Genomic DNA, 17,487 nt, shown 5'->3' with positions numbered 1-17,487 from the left:
GATTTGAGGGAGGGTCCCTGACTCTAAAGGTCCAAGCCCCGCTGAGTTGGGGGCCTCGAGTGCCACCGTTCCCGCCCCAGGGTGACCCTCGGCCACCTCCCTTCTGGGGGCCCCGAAACAGGATCAGGCCCTGCGACTGTGGAGCCGCTCGCCCGACTGCGCTTTACTCGGATAAATGGACCTTGAAGCTCGTTCACCTTCTAAGTCCGTCTTCCTTTCTCTCCCGTCATCCTGTGAAAATGGCATCACCTTCAAGACAGACATTAAAAGAAGCTGAGGCCAAAATGCCATGAATTACGCAGAGCATCGTCCAGGAGCCGCCAGGCACTCAGCCCTGTCCACGGCCCCCTCCCAGCCTGTCCACGGTCCCCCAGCCCTGATCAGGGCCCCCCAGCCCTGTCCACGGCCCCCCCAGCCCTGACCGGATCCCCCCAGCCTGTCCACGGCCCCCTCCCAGCCTGTCCACGCCCCCCCCAGCCCTGACCGGGGCCCCCCAGCCTGTCCACAGCCCCCTCCCAGCCTGTCCACAGCTCCCCAGCCTGTCCATGGCCCCCTCCCAGCCTGTTGACGGCCCCACAGCCTGTCCACGCCCCACCAACCTGTCCACAGCCCCCTCCCAGCCTGTCCACCGCCCCCCAGCCTGTGCACGGCCCCCCAACCCATCCACTCCCCCCCCACCCGTCCACACCCCCTCCAGCCTGTCCACGGCCCCCCAGCCCGTCCACGCCCCCCCGGCCTGTTCACAGCTCCCTGGCCTGTCCACGGGCCCCTCCCAGCCAGTCCATGGACCCCCCAGCCTGTCCACGGCCCCCCAGCCCGTCCACGCCCCCCCGGCCTGTCCACGGCCCCCTCCCAGCCTGTCCACGCCCCCCCCCAGCCCTGACCGGGGCCCCCCAGCCTGTCCACAGCTCCCCAGCCTGTCCATGGCCCCCTCCCAGCCTGTTGACGGCCCCACAGCCTGTCCACGCCCCACCAACCTGTCCACAGCCCCCTCCCAGCCAGTCCATGGACCCCCGAGCCTGTCCACGGCCCCCCCGCCCGTCCACACCCCCTCCAGCCTGTCCACGGCCCCCCAGCCCGTCCACGCCCCCCCGGCCTGTCCACGGCCCCCCAGCCCGTCCACGCCCCCCCGGCCCGTCCACGGCCCCCCAGGCCCCGGCTCCCGCCCGCTGGTCACCACATCTGGTTAGAACAGTGCTGCACCTCCACGGTTTAAGCCCCCCTTGGAAGCAGGTGCACGAGCCGGCCTTGCCCGGAGCCAGGAGACTCAGGGGGACGTGGTCGGGAGTCCACTGTCCTTCCCACCTCGGGGGACGCGCCTGCGTAAGCCCTGCCGACCGCCAGGTGGTCGCACTGAAGCACCCGTGGGCATCTCGAGTTAACAAAGCCTCGTGGGGTCGGTGCCCCGCTGTAGGGTGTGCACCCTCCTCGTGGGTGCTTAACAGGCTGCGCGGCCACAGGTCCGAACTGCCCCGACCTCGGCGAGCAGGCACTGCCGGAGCGCCGCGATGTCCCTCACGTGCCTCGGTGAACGTGGGACCCCAGCTCTCCCGTGGGCTGCGACTTTGCTTTCAATGTCAAGGACGCAGAGGCGGCGGGGCGGGGCGTCGCGGGGCGGGGGCCTGTCTGTTCACCCTGCTCGGCCCGTCTGTCCAAGCTCGAGCTTTCCCCTACGGAGAGCCTCATGTTGGACCTCAAGTCCCTCTGGGCATGACTGGGTCCCCCAGCCCCCGGCCCCCCAGGTGAGGGCGGGCGTCGGCCCTGCACCCCGGCCTTGCTCTGCCGTGGGCGCTGGGGTGCGGGGGTGTGGGGGCCTCCCCAGCCGGGCGCGGGGCGGAGGCCCTGCTGGTTTGGGGCAGCCCCAGCCCCCCAGGCCTCCTGGCGGGCTTTTCTTCAGATCTGCGGTTGAGGCTGGGGCGCCCTGGGGAGCCGGGGAGGGGACAGAGAGCAGCAGGAGCAGCGTGCGCCGGGCGGAGAGCGCGGGTGACGCGGGTGATGAGACAGACGCGGGGGCCCGTGACGGGCCCCCAGGTCAGCTTCCGGCCTGCGCCCCTGTGCTCCCACACCCTCCTCCAGCGAGCTGCGCGTCGTGCCTCCCCTTCAAACAGCGCTGAGGCCGCCGTTAGGCCAGAACAGGGGTGTGGGGGGTAGGGCCATGGGCCTCTGGCTGCCGCCTGCGGCTTCCCTGCTCCGTGCCGCGCTGGGGTCCCTGTTGTCACAACGGGCTGCGGAATTCCAGGCGCTCGCCTGGGGCCCTGACGGTCCACGGGGTCCCAGAGAAGAATCTCCCCTCGCCCCCAGAGCCCCTCTGTCAGCCCCTGGCCCTGCTGTCGGGACCACTCCTCCCGCACGGGGGGACCCCACACAGGCCCTCCCGCACACGGGGACCCCCGCAGCCCCTCCTGCACACGGGGACCCCCCGCAGCCCCTCCCACATGCGTGGACCCCACACACCCCCTTCCACGTGCAGGGACCCCACACTCCCCTCCCGCACACGGGGACCCCACACACCCCTCCCGCACGTGGGGACCCCACACACCCCCTCCCGGGGCACGCTCACCTCGCCGGGGGCCTGGCTCACACACTCACACTCACCTCCCGGCCCCCCAGTCTCTCACCTCACGGGGCCGCGCACACACACTCACCCCCCGTGGTGCGAGGGGGCCTCCTGGGCCGGGGCTGCAGCGTCGGCCCCCAGGGCCAGAGTAAAAACACGTCGTGTGCCCCGGGGACCCTGGAGGGAAAACGCCACATGAAGGGGCTCCCGGGAGCAGGGTGTGAGCGCCCGCCCTGGGGGCACCCCCAGACGCTCCTGCAGGGCCTGGCCCGGGTTCCAGCCTCCACCTGCTCCTGGGTCGTCCGCGCCACAGCGGCTGCTGCTGGGCCTCGATGGCTTTACACGCGGATCGCGTCACTCGGAGCGAGGACAGGCGCTGCGCTGCGCTGGCGTGAGCTCCTCGCACTCGTGGCCCGCCCGGGGGCCTCGCCTCGGGGAGGACGGTGTCCTGCCCTGTCGGCTGCCCACTCCGACCCGTTTGTTTCTGAAGGGCATGAGGAGATAGAACGTGGAGTCCACGCCTACTGGAGCCCTAATTCGCCAATATGGTGTTTTTTCCTGAAAAGTAAAACCGTTGGTTTGTTCACTGACCAGCAGGCATCGTTAGAAATCGGGGGAGCAGGAGGGCACCTATGAGGAGAAGGTGCGAGGCGGGGGAGGGGGATGAGGCGTCGGACGCGCAGCGCAGCCCTGGACCGCGGCCGCTCCTCTGGCCACGCGCTCCTGGGGCCCCGGGGGGCAGCGTCCCCTCACCGGGGTAGGGTCGCAGCCCCCAGGAGCTCTGATCCTCCAGCTGCAGGGCCCAGGACTGGAAGAGAAACCTGAACCCACTTCTTTCCACGAGTGGGGACAGGGTTAGAAAATGGGAAATGCAGAAATCAGAGGACTTCAGCTCCTGAAGGAAACGAAAGGAGCCGTGTTGTTTTTGAGGCTGCACTGGGCGTCTCGGAAGGAGGGTTTTCCTTAAATCAACGCGACTGTAGCAGCGCGAACGTGTAACCAGGCACCGGGGCGTGAGCACGGCTGCGTCCACCTTGACCAGCTGCAGATCGTCCTCCCAGCGAGCGGCAAGTCCACCCCGGGCACCGCAGGGCCAGCCCTGCCCGCACGCTCAGGGCACACTCACTCTCCCCCCAGGCACACACACCTGTGCACACTCACCTGTGCACACACACGCAGCTACCACCATGCCCACACAGGTACTTGCACACGCACACATGCAGACACACTCAGCCACACAGCCTGCACACCACACAACACGCATGCACACTCACATGCGTGTGCACGCACACCCAGGAGCACAGCGTCTCGCCCACGCCCTCCACACACTCGCACACACTCTCACACACTCTCACACCTGGACGCACCCGCACATTCACACATGGTCTTGCACACGCTCGCACGCAGTCCAGTGCCTCCCTCCTCAGGCTTCTCCAGGGCCACTCACCCGGGGCCCACGAGCCCGGGGCCGGGCCACAGTCAGGGGCTCGGTCCTGCTAGCAAAAGCCAAGAGCCGGGAGCATGGGGGGACTTGGGTCCGGGAGGGGCGGGGCCCCTGGAGGCAGCGCTCGGGCCCCACCTGCTGCCCGGCCATCGTTCCCGGGGTGGACAGCAGGAGGCGGCCACGAGGCATTATGGCCACCGGCCTGACCCTAGAGCCCAGAGCCCCTCCTTGCCGGACCTCAGACCCCAGGGGCGGCTGGGAGCGGGTTTTCCTCCCAGCCGCTGGCTGGGGGAGGGGGCTATGCTCGGGGTGGCAGCTGCGCCCTCCGGGGGGGCAGTGACAAGGTACCAGACGCAGGGACGTGAAGCCACCTGTCCACTCCAGTGTCCGCAGCGAGGAGGCGTGTGGGGTCAGGAACAGCGCGCTCTGCAGAGCCCCCACTCTGCACTTGCTTTCGGGTGAGGGCTGAGGGCAGGAAAGGGGGCAGGGGACTGGCCGTCCACACGGTCCCGGCCAGTGAACGGGCTGTGAGCACGGCTCCACGGGCCACCGGCTCAGCCAGCACCCGCTGAGCGCCTGCTGTATGCACAAGGGCGGTCGTCCCGTCCACCTGGAGGCGCAGAGGTGCCAGCTAAAGACCCCAGACCCTCGTCGGGGTTGCAAGGCTGAAGGGCTGCCGCCCACTGCCTGCTCCCCCTGCACCCCGCTGGGCACCCCACGGCGAGGCAGTTTGGCTGCCCGGGGGCTCCCTTGCCTGAGCAGCTCTGCCCTCCCCCCTGGGCGCCCTCGCTGCTTTCAGCACGTTCCATGCCTCGACCACTGAGGACAGGCGGGTGCTGGCGGGGGCGGGGCTGTGACCCGGCTGCGTCCCTGCCCGGCCTACGTGTCCAGGCGGCCCCCCTGGGGGCTCGGCAATGTCCTGCCGCCCCTCTCCCTGCACGGGGCCCCCTGCGTCCCCTGCCTGGGTCGGGCGGACCCACCCCGCCTGCTCAGGCCCCACGCCCGTCCTGCAGCCGCCGCCCGTGTCCATCCCAGAGTCGCTGCTCTCCACGCCAGCCCCCGGGTCGCTCAGGCCGTGGAGGACAGTGTGGAAAATTCACAGAAGCGAAGGGCCTGTGCCCTGAGTTCCCGCGCACCCTGCCCCCGAGGGGGCCCACAGCGGCAGCGGACGCCCACATGCGCTTTGAGGGCGTGGGAGGGGTCTGGCTCGCCTTCGGGGGCCCTGGCATCATCGCACGCTAGGACCCCACCCCTTGCTGATACGATGTCACCGCCAAGAAGAGCAGCGTCCCCGGCCTGGCGCCCGGGTGGCTCCGGCCGCGTCCTTGACCCTCAGCCCTTGCAGGCGGCCCAGGTGTGTCCGGCACCTCCTGGCCTGTCTTTGGGGGGGAGGGGACTTCTAAACCAAGGGCCATGGAGACTGAGAAGTTTCCAGCCACTGTCCAGCAAGAGGTGGAGCCTGCTCCTGGCCTGGACGGGCGGTCCTGACACAGTGACCACGGCACCAGCTGGAAGTCGCTGGGAGGCTTGGACCCCCCCAGAGCCCTGCAGCGTCCATGCTCCTCGGGGAGGCCGGCTCCGCACACCAGGTCGGCACCTGCTAGGGGCAGGCGAGGCTGGAAACAGGCCGGCAAGGGGGCTGCTCCAGGTCAGCCCTGGGGGCCCAGACATTGTGGCCGTGTCGAGAGGCTTGAGGACGGCCTGTTACGCAGCCCAGGTGACCGACAACAGCCTCTTGCAAAACAGAGGCAGTGAACGGTTAGACGTCGAGGGTCCAGGGGATTCCAGAACCCTGACGGAATGCTCGGGCCACAGCTCCCAGCTTCCCTGGCCAGGGGGCAGGACGCCTGGGCTCTGGGCGGGGGACTACGGCCGGCGGCCGGTGGTCTTTTCCTCCCAGGCCACAGTCTGGGTTTCTTCCAAGCTGCTGGGGCAGGCAGAACCTTCCTGGCAGGTGCATTTGCTGACCCGCTTTTCCAGCCAACCCACGAGGAGGGGGCTGCAAAAACTAGGCTAAGGGACCTCTTGTAGGTGCCCCCAGAGGATTGTGTTGCTGGCAGTTGGGAAAGATCCTCTTCCCGGCAGAAGCCACACGCCAGGACACCTGCTTCAAGGTCTGCTCAGGAAGCAGATGTGGCTTAAGGAGCTGAGCTCCCGACTACCATATGGGAGGTCGGGGGTTCGGATCCCGGTGCCTCCTAAAGAAGATGGCAGGCTGGTGTGAACAGCAGGCATGGCAAGCTGACGCAACAAGATGATGTAAGAAGAGACACAAGAAGAAAAACATAATGAGAGACACAGCAAAGCAGGGGAGTGGAGGGGGCTCAAGAGATTAGGCTCCTCCTTCCCACATCGGAGGTCCTGGGTTCGGCTCCTGGTGCCTCCTGAAGAAACAAGACGAAGAGATACAGCAAGTGAAAAACAAGGGGATGGGAGAGGTAAATACATAAAAATCTTAAAAAGAAATATCCGCTTGGCAGCCGGGCGGGGTCTGGGCTGGCAGGACCCGGGGTGGGTGGGGGCCTGGGGTGTCCGGGGCCTTGGGGCTTGCGCCCGGCCCTCCCTGACCGCAGGGGTGAACCCGCCGGGGGGCAGCCCCTAGCCCAGTCCTCAGACACGGGGGCTGCCTGGCGCCTCCCGGGCCTCCCAGCGCCGGCTCGTGGGGTGCGAGCAGGAAGGCAGGGCCGGGGTCACCGGGAGGCTCCCAGAGCGTTTTCCCTTTGGGTGACTCCCCGCCTTTCCCAAAGGGCTGTGGGAGGGCGACTCCCAGGAAATGCCTCGATCAAAGGAGCTGCGCCCCAGCCCCGGGGCCAGCACAGGGCCACTGGCCTCAGCCGGCCAAGGACAACGGCCACTCCCCGCCCGGCGGCCTGTGAGCGGGTGGGGGCGGTCTTCCCACGGTAGAGGCCGGGGTCCTCAGTAGCTGCGGGGGTCGGGGAGGTTTCCGCGCCCCGCACCTCCGCAGGCCGGCTCCCCGCAGCAGAGCTGTCCTGCCGCGCCGGCCCCGGGCGAGCAGCGGCCCTGCCAGGGCACACACCGGCCTCCACTGGGAGGCGGAGGGCAGTCGGCGGCGGGGAAAGGCTCCGGCGTCCGTGTCTCTGTTGCGGGGCCGCCTCGAGGGCCGCTGGGCCTGAGGGAGCGGCCGCACTCCCCTCTCCGCCCGCAGCTGCTGGGTGGGCTCAGCCTCAGCAGAGTTTGCTCCAGGAGCTTTAATAAAGGAGCCGGAGAGCCTGGCCTTGTTCTCGCAGCGTGGTTTAAGCAAACTAACAGAAGCCGAGGGTGTGAAAACGCGGGTGAGCACAGGAGCTTCGCACAGCCTGCAAGCACCTGCAGGAGAAACTCCTCAAAGCCCCAGAAAACAGTTCAAGGCTGCAGGGCCAGGCGAGTGCCGACCCGAGGAAAGGTCTTCCTAAAGCAGGACGAGGGAAGCCATGTGGCTCAGCTGACAGAGCACCCACTACCGCAGAGGAGGCCGGGGTCAAACCCGGGGCCTCCTGACCCGTGTGTGAGCTGGCGCACGTGCAGAACAAGTGCAGCCTGCTGCAGCGGGAAGCTGAGGCTCCAGTCACGCGTTGAGGTCACGCAACAGGAGATGGTCATGCATGCACTTGTTCACCCAAAACTAACTGAGTGGTTTCCCTTCATGGATAAGGCTGTAAATGCTACAAAATCAGGGCCAGTTAAGTGGGCGACATGAGGGCTTCATTTTTCCATCTCTGGTTGGACGTGATTCTGCAGTTTCCGGAAAGCCTGGGGTCCCCAGGTCACCAGCTGGGCTTTTATGTCCTGGCGGAGAGGCCAGAGCAGCCACATTCTAGAAGAATCGACCTTAAAAGTCAAGAACGTGGAAAACGTCCAGGAACAGGATTCATAGTGTCCCAGAGACGTGGGGGACGGTGGCTGATGTTCCCAGGGGTGCTGGGAAGGACCTGGTGACGTCTGAGGAACGCCGCGTCACAGCACTCGCCGGCCTCCCACCATGACGGCAGCATGAACTCTCAGACCTGGAGCCAGAGCCTTGTTCCGGACGGGATGTGATCGTGCCGACATGTGGAATACAGGGGTCTCAGGGAGGATGAAAAGAGGAAGGATCTGAGAAAGAAAGGAAAAACAGTTATTGGAGTGTAAAAAAGATGGAAGTCCCAGGTTGAAAGGACCCACGGGTGCCAAGGAGAAGAGGTGGGGAAAAAACCCTGTCCCACCCTCCCCGACACGTCACACGAGTCTTAGAAAACAGAGCCTGGGAGGATTTCTAAAATCTTCCCCAGAAAGACGATGTTCCAGGAACGAGGTTTTCCTTCGCTGTTCTGAACGCGGGAGGACACAGGAGCGGGACTTTCACAGCGTGGCGGGAGCAGGACCCCTGACCCGAGACTTCTCTTCGCAGCACACGGCACCCAAACCTGAAGGCGTGTTCAACACACGCAGGCAGCAAGAGCTCAGGCTCGCTGATCAGAGACCCACGCGGGAACCAGAGGGAGACCAGGCGAGAGAGACCAGCCCGGGAGCCGCCTGTCGTTAAAAACCAGGAGAACATCTGGACGTGTCAACATGGCGCTGACACTGGCAGAGACGCAGGCTGTGACTGTGACGCAGCTGTCCCCGCACAGGGACACGGGTTAACAAGGAGACCGGGCACACTGCGCCGATAACCTGACCTGTAGAAACAGGTCTACCCTTAGCACAGTGGATGAAAGCAGACTAAACAGTCAAAGAAGATAAGGAAAATCTAGGTATTTTCTGCTTGTGAGTGACACACCTAAAACATCTGGACACACAATGGCTGAAAGTAAAAGCGTAGAATATTCTAACCAAAGGAGGACGGCCTTGCTCCACTGATGTCAGAAGAAACAGATTTAAAACACGCTGGATTCTCAGGGTGGAGTGAGGCCACTCTCCCATGACGAAGGATGGTAAAGACTCACTCAACAAGCAGGTGTAACCATTTCAAGCATTTACCCACCTAATGAAATAGCTTCCAAATACAGTCAATCCTCATTATTTGCAAATGGGCCCCTCCCTCGCCCGCACCTGCCCCTGAAGTGGTCACTCGTTTGCAGTCGTGTGCGGAGGTCGCGCGGCCCCCCTTCCGCTCGTCTGCTGCAAGCAGGGGTCCTGTGCGCAGCTTATTTAGTGCCCCCTGTTTTGGGATTTTGTGCTTTTTGTTGATGATTTCACCGTCTCCATCGGCCCCCCTGAAGTGTGGTGTAGAATTTGCAGGAGCGCAGAGGCTGGGATGCGCCCTGCAGATCCGAGGCCCGGGGGACGGCGACGCTGGCAGGGAGCGCGACGCTCAGGAATCAGCGCTCGAAGGTCGGGTGGCTTTACCCGGAACCTGGAAGGCCAGCGTAGGTGTGCGTCCTCGGCCAAGGCCGGCAGGCACCGACCCCGGCCTCCCCAGAACAGGGCTCAGGGTTTGCCAGTTCAGCCTTCACGGGGACTCAGCACACGCCCAGCTGCGACCACAAGGACGGGCTGCGCGTGACTGCAGGCTGCTGGCACGACGGGGACCTGCCGCCCCCCACGGCCGAGGGGCCGGCCGCGGCGCTGCGTCATCGGCAGCTCAGGCTGGTGAAAATGGGCAGATGTGGAGAATCACGTGTCCCCCTCAAGGCCCCACGGGGCATTCACAGTCGACCACGTGCAGAATCTCACACAAAAGCGCTGCCAGTGCCAAGGAGGTGGCCGGCCTGGGGGCAGGACCAGCGTGAGAAAGCAACGAGTTAGTAACGAAAAGACCCAGCCTTCCGGATTTAAGAACATGCTGCGGGTTGGTCAACGCCCATTCCAAAAAAAGACAGTATCTACCCCTGCCAGCTGGACAGCGCGTCCACCCCGTGGGATCTGAGCCCCCCACTGGGAAGCAGAGCGGGCGTCACCACCGCAGCCCTCAGGACCGAGGAATGAACAGACATAAGTGGGGAGGGCAGCTGTGGACTGAGGTAGATTTATTATCCTAGCAAGAAGAACGTGCGTCATTGATACAAAGGCAGTGGCCACCGGAGGGTCTCAGGGGATGGAGAGGGAAGAACAGGTGTAAATGGGGCATTTTGGGGCCACTGGAATTGTCCTGCATGATATTGCTGTGACGGATACAGGCCCTAATACATTTTGTTAAAATCTATAAAACTGCAGGGCAAAGTGTCAGCCATAATGTACACTAGAGTCCATGGTTAGTGGCAACGCTTCAGCACGTGTTCATCAGTTGCAACAAGTGACACAGACTAAAGAAGAATGCTGTTAATGGGAGCGGCCGGGGGGGCCCCTATGTTTTAATTTCAATTTAATTTTAATTTATTTTATTTTTTTATATTTCCCTTCCCTGCCCTCTCTCCCTGCTGTCTTCTCTGTGTTGATTCGCTGTGTGTTCTTCTGTGTCCGCTTGTATTCTCCTGGCCCCGGGAATCTGTGTCTTTTTGTTGTGTCATCTTGCTGCGTCCCCTCTCCGTGTGTGCGGCCCTACTCCTGGGCAGACTGCGCTTTTTTCACGCTGGGCGGCTCTCCTTAGGGGGTGCACTCCTTGCACGTGGGGCTTCCCTACACGGGGGACACCCCGTGCCTGGCACGGCACTCCTTGTGCGCATCAGCACTATGTTTTTGATGTAACATTTATGTAATCTAAAACTTTAAAATAAATCAGTAAATACAAAGATCAAGCTGCTGAGTAACGTGCGCATCACAGCGGCCATCGGAAGGGAAATCCACGCGTCGCTGAAACTGAAAGGCGCGCGGTTCCCACACATCACGTGGTGCTGGAGAAGCGGGGGGCCTCCAGGAAGGTGCAGCCCGAGGCGTGTCCTCAGGCAGGGGACAGCGGGAGGGACTGAGCAGGAGGCCAGCCAGGGCCAGAAGGGCAGGCGGGGCCTGTGTGTCCGAGACACCGAGAGCTTCTAGAAACTGTGTTAATGACGTCGCGGGGTCTCTGCGCAGTGGGGGCGAAGCGCAGTCCGAGTTATTCCCTCTTTTTATTGTTTGAAGGTTTTACCACGTGCAGAATTACGTTCAACACAAACAAACCAGTTTCGCTTTCACAGGAGCAGGTTTTCCCCGCTCATCGGTGACCTGCCCAAGGCCAGCGATGGTGCCCTCTGCCCGGGCACCCAAGCCCCCGCCCCGCTGGCCGCACCTGCCCGGAGCCCCCCAAGGTGGGAGGCCTGGGCCACGCCGGGCGGGAGGGAGGTGACCTCAGGGAAGAAAGGGAGGCAGGACAGGGGAAACGGGATCCCCAGGCAGGTGGCCCTGTGGGTGCGCAGGGGTGGGGGGCAGGCTCGCCTCCCGGAGCCCCCCGAGGACTTTGCTCTGCTTTTCCAGCACCACGGACCCTGACCCGGTGTCAGCGGGAGGCGGCCCTGACCTGGCCCCTCTGGACTCTGGCTCAGGCAGTGGGCACTGCAGCTCTGCCGTGTCCCCCCACGCAAGACGGCGGCTCTCCTCTCCACGTGGAGGGGGCATCGCCCACAACCCCCCTTCTCACCCCAACTGAACCCCCACGGGTGTCGGGGGGCCCCCAGGCCAGGCTCGCTCCAGCGCCCCCCCCCCACAGCCCCTGGGGAGATGGGCTCCCGCCTTGCCCCGCCCCCGGGTTCCCCCGCCCTGCTGCGCCCCCTCCTCAGGGGCCACCTCCTCGGGAAGCCCCCCACGGCGTCTCCTGGTCTCTCGTGGCCGCTCGTCCGGTCCCCGCCCACCCAGGCGGAAGCCCCCGCAGCGCCGCCCGCCGCCCCCAGCCCTGCTCTGCCTCGAGGGCCTGGAGCGGGCGCGGGTCAGCAGCGGGGTCACCGCCGCCCAGCGTCCTGCAGGCTCCATCCACTCCCGGGGCGCGGGCTGGCCAGGCCTGGGCGGGCACGGGGGCCCACGGGGACCCGGGACGCCTCAGACCCCCCACCCCACCCCAGCCCCCGGCCCCCGGCCCCCAGGACCCCGCGGAGCGCGAAGGGCACGTGGCCGCGGCTAGAGCTGCGCCTGCGCCGCCAGCGGACGGCACAGCCCGCCCCTCCGGGGGCTCCCGGTGGAGACCCCCGGGCCGCTGCCCGCGTGCGAGTGCGTGTGCGTGCGTGTGCGTGCGTGTGCGTGCTGCAGGCGAGCGGGCTGGGGGCAGGGGGCAGGGGGGAGTGACCCCTCCCCGGGCAGCAGCTGTGGGGGCCCCGCTCTGGTCCCGCTCAGCGCCCGAGGAGAGCCCCCCCAACGGCTCCCCATGCCAGGCCCCGCCCCCAGCGAGGCCCCGCCCCCGAGCTCAGGCCCCGCCTCCAGCATGCCCCGCCCCGGCGAGGCCCCGCCCCCAGCAAAGGGCACGCTCCCAGCGAGACCACGCCCCAGAAAGGGCACGCCCCCAAGGGGGCCCCGCCCCGAGCAAGGCCACGCCCGAACACAGGCCCCCAGCGAGGCCCCGCCCCCCGAGCTCAGGCCCCGCCTCCAGCATGCCCCGCCCCCCGAGCACAGGCTACACGCCCGGACACGCCCCCGCCGCTGTCTCACTCGGGCACAAGAGCCAGAGCCTCGGCCGCGGGCAGGTGAGGGGCAGGGCCGGGGGCGCCGGGGCCGGGCCGGGCGTGGGGGGGGGGGTGCCGGGGGCTGAGGGGCGTGCGGGGGCGGGGGGCGCCACGAGAACGCGTGTCCCTTCCGCCGGGCGCGCCCACTGCCCCGAGCCGCTGCCCGCACCCCGCTTCCCCGGGGGCCCGGGGCTGCCCTTCCCGCCTGTGCCCCCCCGCAGAGCAGGAGGAGCCCCCGCAGCGGGGGGGCGCGGGAGAGGCGAGCGGGGCGTCCCATCACCTCCCGCAGGTGCGGCAGGTGCGGCAGGTGCGGCAGGCGCGGGCGTGTCTGTGGAGTCGCGGGTGAGGTGCCGGGAAGGGAGCCCCGTGCCGGGAAGGGAGCCCCGAGCTGGGAGCGCAAAGCCCTCTGGCGTCCACGCGGGCTTCCCCGCCACCGCCTCGCGGGACAGCGCCCTGAGGGGCTTCTGCCTGGGCCGGGAGCGGGAAGCAGGGCCGCGGCCCCCCAGAGGCGCTGGCGCAGGTGCGGGCCTGGGTCCGGGGCCCCCTGGGTGGCGATGCCAGAGCCTGGTCCCCAAATCTGAGCATGTGGCACCTGGTGGCAAAGCGGGCGCTGCGGGCGCGGTTGAGCCGAGGCCCTCGAGATGGGTTGGTGGTCCTGCAGGCGGGGCGCTGCTGTCCCCGCGGGGTCCCTCCCGGGGAAGTGGGGGTCCGAGTCGGTGGACGTGAGGCTGAGGGCAGAGACTCCTCAGGACCGAGGGCGGCCACGGGCTGGGACGCGGGTGCCCCCCGCTGGGGCTCCCTGGAGCCCCTGCCTCGACACCAGCCAGCGAGACCCCTGCCAGGGCCTGGACTCAGCCAGGCTGAGGACGGCGGGGGGCGAGGAGAGATCTGAACCTCCGGTGGTCCCGCGGCCGTGGGGCGTCAGTGGGGGCCAGAAGGGGTTGCGGCTGGGAAGGTGGGGTCCCCGGGGAGAGGCGCCGGATGAGGGGCCCAGCAGCTCCCCTGGCCCATGTGGGCCGGTCAGTCTGGGGGCTTGTGCGACCAGGCAGGCCTGACAGTGTGTCCACGACATGTCCGGGCTTCTCGGGCCACTCGCCGGGGCGCTGTCCTCTGGTCCCTGCCGTGGACCCACCTCCGGAGGAGCCTGCCCAGCACCCAGCAGCAGGGGTGGGGAGGGCCTGGCAAGGAACCTGCCCCCTCGGCTGCCAAAGGGCCCCTGACCCTGGGGAGGGACGGGCTCTGGACCCTGGAGACGCGGCCGCAAGCGGGGGGTGGCTGCCCTGCCCGAGCCCTGTCCGGCGCGTCCTGCTCTGGCGGCAAGGGGGGTGGCACCAGGTGGGCACCCCACGCCCACAGCCAGGCCGGAGGGATCACGGGATGAACTTGCTGCTCAGGAAGTCCCGGCCAGCGGGACCCAGGGGCAGTGCCCCTGTGCGGCCAGGCCAGCCCCTCCGCCCTCCCCCCGCTTCCTGCCTGCACCCCTGCCCTGGCTTGTCCCCCGAGGACCTTGGCTGAACCCTTCAGAGATGGGGTGCCTGGGACCCCGGGGGGGACAGGCCGTCGGGGGAGCCTTGGGGGGTGGGGAGGTGTGCAAGTGCATGTGTGCACGTGTGTCACACGTGTGTATGCGTGAAGGCATGTGCGTGTGCATGTGTGTGGCTCGGCCAGGGCAGGCTGAGGCCTCAGAACCAGCTGGGAGGGCAAGGCCCACGGGGGTGGGCTCCTGGGTGCCCGCTGCTTCCTCTGGCGTCTGTCGCCCGCTGCCCCCACCCAGGCCTGGCGATTGCGGTGCAGGGGCCACTCGAGCAGGGGGTCTCGGCTCTTTCAGCTCGTGGACCTCGTCGAGCCACAGAAGACCCTGCGCCTGCGCCCCCCGCGGCGCCTGCTTCAGAGGGAGCCCCGAACCCCCAGCCTGACCACCTGGGCGGCCGGACATGGTGAGTGCGCGGGAAGCACGCGGGGCGCAGGAGCGGGGGCTGGGCCCTGAGCAACGGGGAGCAATGGGAAGCCACGGGCGTCCCTGTCCAAGCCCCTCTGCCCAAGTCCTGCCCTTATGTGGCCAGGGGCCCCGGAGGACACGGCCTCAGGTGGGAGTGGACACCTGAGAAATCACGCAGGGGCCAAGGTGGGCGCGGGACACACGTTCCAGTGCGTGGGGAGGCTACGGCGCCCCCGGTGGACATGTGGGTCAGCGGCGTCGTGGTGGCCCTGGGCAGGCGGTGGGCCGTGCGCCGCTTTCCCTCTCTGCGCCACGGGCTTCAGGGCTGCCCCATGTGGGACGAGCGAGCGCTGCCCGCGTGGGTGCCTCCGGGCGCAGAGCCGTACAGGGACGCGCAGGCGTCCTCCCGTTAGCTCAGGATGGCCGCGACACGCACCGGGCAGGGCCCTGCACAGGACGCAGCCCGAGACCCCCGAGACCCAGGCCGGGGCAGGCGCCTCTGGAAGGTCCAAGACGGGTTGGGGTCGTGCTGATGGTCGCCGGCCTGCGACAGGGAGGCGCCCAGGCCCCTCACCGCCCTGCGAGGAGCTTCGCCTTTCGAGCTGCTTCCGCTCAGGCTCACTGGGTACCCGGCGTCTGCCCCAAAGCCGCAGCCGCTCCTCCCCATGGACCCCTCCCTCGGAAGAGACTTCAACATGGGAAGGTCTGTCCAGGGGGCCCCCGGCCCCTCCGCTCTGTTGAGGTCTCCCTGAGGGACCAGTGGACAGCCGTCCTCGGGGGCTGCCGGGGGCAGAGGGGCAGCGCCGGGCAGCAGAGGCTGGTGGCCGCTCCCTGGGCGAGCCCCGCGCCCTGTCGGTAGAGCCCTGGGTGCAGAGCCGCCCGGCCCAGCCCGTCTTGCCTCATCGAGGTCCCGGCTGACTCCCCCTGGGGTGGGGGTCGAGCCACGCCGCAAAGACGGCCGTGGGGAGGTGGGGGAGTGAGGGGACACCCGGGGGTGCCCTCCCCCCGAGTCTGGGCGGAAGCGGTGGGAAACGGGGGAGACTAGGTACAGGGGAGGGGGTTCGGGCAGAGAAGCCTGGGGCGGCAGCTCCCTTCACAGCAGAGACCCACTTTTTATTCTATGGGGCACCCGCTTAACATGGTGCTGGAAGAAACACAGGAGCCGTTTCCTCTGAATGGGTGCAGGGTGGGTGGAGTTACACCTCTGCCTTCGACGCTGTCTGTGAATCTGGTCATCGTCTGTCCTGGGTACATTTATGTGTAAGCGTAAAGGACTTTCCTTGCAGCTCGGGCAAAAAAAATGCAGTTTAATTAGAATACTCGGAACGTGGCCAAGTGGGCTCCTGAGCCAAATTTCCAATTCCCAGTCCTGACGTTTTCTAGCTGGGTAATCGGAGCAAGTCGACCCCCAGCCCCTCGACGGCCGTGCCCCCGGGGGCCCTGCAGGCTCCGCTGCGGCTGGTCACACCATGCTTTCACTTTCGCTCCATACTGGCCACACAACCTCCCAAAGTCCAGGGTAGCAGGATGGTAAACATTACGTAAGGTGGCTGTGCTGAGGTCACTCTCCTCACCGCCCAGGTGGCCAGCAGCTGACCCCTGGCGGGACCGCCTGGCCCGGGTGTGGACCCGCCCGGGGAGTTGGCCTGGTAGACCAGGGCGGGGGCAGGGCAAGCCGGCCCAGGGGACTGAGCGCTGCTGTGCGCGGGGAGGGAGGGCGCCCGAGCCTGTGGGGGGCTCAGATCCCCTGCTGGCCCGCCCCAGCACCGTGCACGTGAGCACGTGTGCGTGCGTGTGCATGTCACATGTGTGTGTGTGCATCATGGGTGCGAGTGTGTGCACGGGGGCAGGCCACTGGAGACGAGCGTGTCAGCTTCAGAGAAGGTGGCCCCTGGGAGGCTGGGGAGTCAGGGGCCCCCAAATAGGGCAGGCAGCAGGCGAGACGCAAAGTGCCGACGCTGCCCTTTGAGGAACGCAGCCTCCAGGGGGTTGCCCTGAGTGGGGGACCCTTGACCGTGGGCAGGGCGGAGCGGGAGGAGCGATGAGCAGACTCTGTCGTCCCCAGCCCACGCCGTGGGAGTAAGGAGCAGGCGGAAGACAGCAGTGTCCATGCCAGCGCAGGGCCAGGCGCAGCCGCCCACAGATGACTCCCCGAGGAATGTGGGCCGACGGGGTCCTGAGGCCACTCACAGAGGGCAGGGCTCCAGCGCCCGTCCTGTGGCTCGTGTCCCAGTGGACATGCCGCTGCAGGCCGCAGGAAGAGAGGCCGGCCTCCTGCCCCTTGGCTGGACTCGGGGGGCTCGTCTCCCCGTCGGCCAGGCGGCACCCCCAGCTCGTCCAGCTCGTCTCTTCGCTGCAGGACAGAATGCGTGCGTCCGGGGCCGGGAGGTGGGCGGGAGGCCAGGGCAGCCGGCCCGGTGGAAGAGTTGCAAAATAAAGCAAACTCCCCAGAAATCCAACAGAGCCCCCGCCCCTCACCCAGACCCACATTTTGACATTTTGCCGCTTTTGCCGCCTCGTTCTCTGTCTAATTCTGTCTACTGAGAGCAGGTTGCACTCGTCACATGCCTGGAACACGTGACACTTCCACATACGTTCCCTGAGAACAAGGACCTTGGCTAAGCCACCACCTTAAGGGCAGTTACCAAGAAATTCAACGTTACCGTAAAGCTTGCCTTCCAGGCTCCGAGCTTATTCCCCGCAAATGTCCTTCTGAGGTTTCTCCTCCGTTCCGAGATACCCTCCGGCTCGTGGATCGCGTTTAATTGTCCTTACCTCTTAGCCTCTCTTTATTCTTTTCCACTTAAACTCGCTCAGCCCAGCCCCTCCCCAGCGCACCGTCCACTGGGCTGTCACATTTCCAGGGCAGGTGTCCTCCCACCTTCCACACTAGAACCTTCCCGTCTGCCCAGGACGCCTGCGCCTCTTTTGCGCTAACTCCCAGCCCTGGTAACCTGCGCTCGGCTTTTGTCCTAGGAACTCGCAATTCTCCAGTGTTTTCTTCGCCCTTCACGTGGGAGCTTATATTTAACACCCTAGCACAGCCCGAGGGACACAGGTA

The sequence above is a fragment of the Dasypus novemcinctus genome, chromosome 21 (genome assembly GCF_030445035.2).
Source record: "Dasypus novemcinctus isolate mDasNov1 chromosome 21, mDasNov1.1.hap2, whole genome shotgun sequence".
Lineage (NCBI taxonomy): Eukaryota > Metazoa > Chordata > Mammalia > Cingulata > Dasypodidae > Dasypus > Dasypus novemcinctus.
Note: the sequence above shows the minus strand (reverse complement) of the source record.